Raw genomic sequence first — 5,797 nt, forward strand, 5'->3', positions numbered from 1 at the left:
TAATAATAATAAAGTAGAGAAATACATCAAAACTGCCTCTGTGAAACAAGTATTATCTGATATCAAAAAGCAGATTGATAAAATTCTATTTTAAGTGCATAAACATTTCCACAATTAACATAGGAAAATTCTAAATGAAACATTTATAAACCAGAATTCAGCATGCTGAAAAGTCACATACTTTGATCAAAATGATTTTATTCAAATGATTATTATTCAACATATTCAATAACTGATTATTTAACATATTCAAGATTAATTCATGTATCATGACATATAAACACAGTCTCAAGGAATCATATCAGAAGGTCATATCAATTAGTTCAGAAAAGTCACTCAACAATGGTCCATACTCCTTCATTACAAAGTCTTGGGAAAATGTGAATATTAGAAATATACTTTTGTACAATAAAAACTGTACATGACAGACATGGAGCCAATCATATACTAAACAAGGGAAAACTGAAACTTTTTTCAAAAACAAACAAACAACAACAAAAAACACCCCAAGAGTGTATATATTTCTATCTTTACTCAACATAAAAAAGAAAAGAGAAATTAATTGAACTAAAAGAGAAATATGACAAGTTATTCTTATCAGTAGAAGATGTGATCCATGCATAAAAGACCCATATGAGTACCATAGACAACTATAAGATATGATAAATATTTCCAGCAAAGTAACTGAATATAAAATCAACATATAAAGATCAGTAGCTTTTCTATTTACAATACTGTACATACCTAGAAACCAAGCAGGCAAACATTCCAATACATTATAGGATGATAGGATAAAGAGAGAGTACTAAGGAATCTGACTTTCCAGTGAAGGGGAACACACTTACAATAAATGTTAAAATGCTATGGAGTCCTTTGGGTTCTTGGAAATACAGCTATCCCAGACTTGGAGATATACACAAAGTACTCGACATCAAAAGAAGTTCTTGATATGTCCTGTTTATTTATGCTCTTGTCACACTAATTAAGAAACAGAAATAACCTAAATGTTCCTCAAATGACGAATAGATAATGAAAAAGTGGTACATACACTCTATGAAGTATTTTCAACTAAAAGGAAAAATGAAATCATGAAATTTACAAGTAAATGAATGGAACTAGGAAAGATCACATTGTGAGAGTGAGGTAAGCAAGACACAGAAGACAAAGGTCACAACTGTTCTCATCTGTGATTCTTACCTCAGATTCTTCAGTTGTGAATATATATCCTGGTGCAACTGTAAAATATAGGTAAAAGGGTACCTTGCTCTGGAAGAGAGCAGTAAAGAGGGAAATAGCAGGATACAATTTATTTTAATAGAGAAGTGACTAAGCGGAGTGCTTTAACTATGAAGCAGGATAAAATAGAAATACAGGAGGATAGAGTTGCAGTAAGAATGTTTGAAAGCATTGTAAGGAGTCATATCATTATATATTAATATACATGTACATATAACTACATGTAATAGAATACACATATTGAGTTTAAATAAAATCTTCCCATCTGGACTATTAGTACACAAGCAGCTTCCTTTTGAGTTGTCAGTGTTGTTCAAGAGACTCACTAAGTATTAAAAGTTTTTGCCCTTGTCATTTGTTACATCACAGAGGTTGAAATTAAGATCCTATTGCTAAAGACACCATATGTTTTAGAGCCAGAACCAATAGAACCTAGGCTAGATTTGACCTTTACATCTCCTCTTTGAGGACTAGCTTTCATGGTATGAGTAGGTGCTATACAAGTTTCCATTAGAGAGAATCAACCATCAATCCTACCCAGATGTAATGTCTGTGCACCATTACACCAGCACAGCATGGTAACACTAAGGGAGAAATGTTAGCATACATACCTTGCTGGTAATTAACAGCTCTCTAATAAATCTTAAGCCCTGTTCAACAAAAGGTAAATGATGCCTGGTAGTAGAAACTTAGCCAACTTCCTATGTCTTACAAAGTCATGAATCTTCAAGAAGAACCCACAACCACAATATTTTGCAGACCACATAATTATTTTCTTCATCATTTTCATTTACAGTGACTCACCTTTATTTTTAATTTAAATACCTAGTACAGTAGACAATTATTTTTATTAATATGCACAGCAAATTACTGAAATGGTGATTTCATATCTTCTCCTTAAAGATGGTTCTTGTATGTAGCAAGGATGCAGAGATGTCTATACCCATGTCATGTTTACTTGAAAAAGACTTCCACAATAGTACGATACTGGGTTTTCTCACCACTCAGATTCTCAGGAACTATCTGAAATAGGTGGTTACTATTAAAGTGATACAATAATCGTAGTCTAGTTATGTTTGATTCTTGACATAAGGCATACTTAAAGGTGGAATACCCAGAAGAACTTGTATCCACTTGATAAGCTTCTGTATTATCACATGCAGATGTTTCATTCCTATTACTGCTCCTTACTGAATCCTGAGAAATCTTAAAAGTTTGGAGTGACAGAAGAAACATCATATCCATACTGTTACTTCTTATAAGATTTGTGATCTCTCATGCAATAAAATTTAATCTTTTATGAACAGCATCTGAAGCTACCAAAAATCTTTCTCATGATATTTGTCAAGATCTAAGGCCCATTCTGGACATGTTCATTCTCTTCCAGTCACACTTGTACAACACAGGGGACAATGTATTCCACTTTCTCTCATTGCAGTCAGGAAATATTTTCCACAGAAAATGTGCTGACGGTCCATGGTCCACACAGGCATCTTGAGCACCTCCCAACAGATAGGGTAGTAGAATTAACTTCAGTGTAGTATATGGCTACTGAAAGCTCTTCAGACAAGGCAAGGGGTGGGAAGGAGATGAGGCAGAGCCTATAGGAGCTGAGGTGATGGTTTTGAGCTCAATGCAGAGAGAGAGAGAGAGAGAGAGAGAGAGAGAGAGAGAGAGAGAGAGAGAGCCCAGAGAATAAGGGAATCCTTGTTTACCATTCAAAATATTATCTCTTATACTGAAAGATAACTTTTAATTTCATCCCTTATCAAATAAACTAATATTGTAACAAAGGAGTATATGTCTGTTATTGGGTAAATGTACAAAGAAAATGTGACACACATACACCACAAACATATAAATACATATACACACATTTATTGACATTTAAAAAAATAAAATTATGGAATGAAGAAAATGTATATAACTAAAAAATTATAGTGAATGCAATAACCAAGATTCAAAATAATAGGTACCATACGTCCTCTCTTACCTGCAGATCCTAATTTCAATGTTTTAAAAGTTGGAATGTGTGTCTGTAGAGTCTAGTAAGCAAGAAATGTTCAACAGTTCAAGAAGGAAGTCTTGGGAGAGCCAAACACATGTGAAGGAAAAGGATAGAGTATAATGAGGAGTGGTTTTTAACAGGGATATGAAAGATAAAACAGAAAGGTTGAAGTTTGATGGGAGGTTCAGCAAAAACTAAGAACATAAAGAAAATTATACAAAAATCTTCACAGTATAAATTCTTGAAGTAATCTTCTGTGTAGTTTATACAATTGTACAAACACAATTTTAAAAAGATCTTGAATGGAGATATCCTGTATAAATTCATACTACTCCTTCAACTGGACATACGTTCTCAAAAAAAATCTCGTGACAAATATGGGTTACTTTCCTATAAGTTGTTAGCTAAAAAATAGAGAGGTCACCAAAACAACACAGATTATGCCAATACTCTGGGCTTCCTACCAGAACAATGTAATAAAGCCATATTGATGAAGACACCATAGATTTTGAAAACAAGATGGAAATATCAGTGCAGTGAACTAGCAACTCCAACCTTACTGGTTTGCCTTCACAGGCTATGCAATGTACTGGAGAAGAAAATTCAATAGGCTTTCAAAGTTAGTATCAAGCAAAAAAACAAAACAAAACAAACAAAACTAAACAAAACAAAACAAGTTTGAACTGTCAGGCAAGCTATGCCAATGGTGTTGTAGTGGTTAAATTGTTTTGGTATTAAACAACTACTTTGTTACTGGATTTGAAGGCTGCAAGGCTGACACTGGAAGTCTGCTCAAGAGCATTTGGCAGGAGAGCTCACATGCTCTAGTGGAAAATGGACCAAAGCATCATCAAAATACAGTAAAGGAAACCTAAGTCCTGCACCTTCATGCTTAGCACCTATGATACAAGATAGGATCCTCTCTGAGTTCAGTAGGCTTGGACAGTCCCAATGATATGACTTTAACATTTTCGAATCATAAAGCATCTTTCTCAGGTCAGTTCAATAGCCCCGGCATCTTTTCTTCTTTTCTTAGTCCCTATAGATTCCTGGACCCTTTACTTTGGCTTATGTTTTGCCCTCTGTCTTTCATGCATTACCCTCTTAGGAGTACCCTGAAAAAATTCAAACATGCTACACATTACCCTGTCACGTAGGCTGATATCTTGATAAAAGCCCCTATGATCACGAAGTTCCTGTCTGGAAAACAAACACAGTCTAGATGTTAAGGTCTGGTGCCAAACAGTGAAAGGACTAGGCACTGGTTAGCTGGTGTTTGACTGCTAGGCAGCTTAGTGTTAGACACAGTTCCCAGTGTAATGGTTTGTGAGCATATAACCAGTACCCTCTAGCCGTTCAACCACTCACATCCTAAGATTCAGCTTAGTCATTTAGAGATAATCATATAGTGTTGCAATGTTAAAGGCATACTAGGCAGTTTTGTATCCAAGGGGGAAGAGAGAACTTGCTCCCATCTAAGACCAATACAGAAGTAGATGCTCACAGCCATCCATTGGATAGATCACAGGGTCCCTAATGAAGGAGCTAGAGAAAGAACCCAAGCAGCTGAAGGGGTTTGCTGCCCCAAAGGAAGAACAATATGAACTAACCAGTATCCCCATAGCTCCCTGGGACCAAACAACCAATCAAAGAAAACACATGGTGTGACTCATGGCTCTAGCTGCATATCTAGCAGAGGGTGGACTAGTTGGTCATCAATGGGAGGAGAGGTCCTTGGTCCTTTGAAGGTTATATGCACCGGTATAGGGGAGTGCCAGGAAGCAGGAGTGGGTGGGTTGGTGAACAGCGGGAGGGGAAGGGGATAGGGAAATTTTGGAGGGGAAACTAGGAAAGGGGATAACATTTGAAATGTAAATAAAGAAAATATCTAATAAAAATGTCATGCATATTCTTGTGTATCATTTTTAGTGTCACTTCTGTTAATTAAAGAAATCTGGACTTGGGGGAAAATCAAACCTCATTTATCTATCCAATATTCTGGACTTCTGAACTTCTACCAGAATTTGTCACAAAACTAGCTTTATGATATTGTAGAGTTTCTCTAAGCTTGTATCTCCAATCTTTTTTCAAGTTCTCCTTATAAACCAATTCCAAAGACCTAAGATCATGATAGTATGGTGTATTTATACCAGTGTCTCTACAGTTTGATGTTACTGGTAAATATTTTGTATTAATAAGTCTTGTGTTGCTGTGAAAATACCTTATAATAGCAATTTAAGATAAGAAGTTAAATAAATATATGCATATATAGTTACATTTGTGTGTGTGTGTCTGTCTGCCTGTCGGTTTGTCTGTATGTGTGTGTATGTCTGTCAGTTTGTGTGTGTCTGTCTGTCTGTCTGTCGGTCGGTTTGTCTGTGTGTGTGTTTGTCTGTCTGTTGGCTTGTCTGTGTGTGTGTGTCTGTCTGTCAGTTTGTCTGTGTGTGTGAAAATAATGGGGGATGATATGTACATTGTTTACCTACCCATGTATGCCAGATGTATTGATAATTATAGATATGAAATTAAAAATATTTTTGGACTTTCCAACAT

The 5,797-nt window shown here is 35.6% G+C and overlaps 1 pseudogene; it reads right to left on the reverse strand.

The window, feature by feature from the left end:
* Positions 2,027 to 2,859, reverse strand: Gm18183 (predicted gene, 18183; annotated as a pseudogene).

This window comes from Mus musculus, chromosome 1 (genome assembly GCF_000001635.26).
Source record: "Mus musculus strain C57BL/6J chromosome 1, GRCm38.p6 C57BL/6J".
NCBI classification, from domain to species: domain Eukaryota; kingdom Metazoa; phylum Chordata; class Mammalia; order Rodentia; family Muridae; genus Mus; species Mus musculus.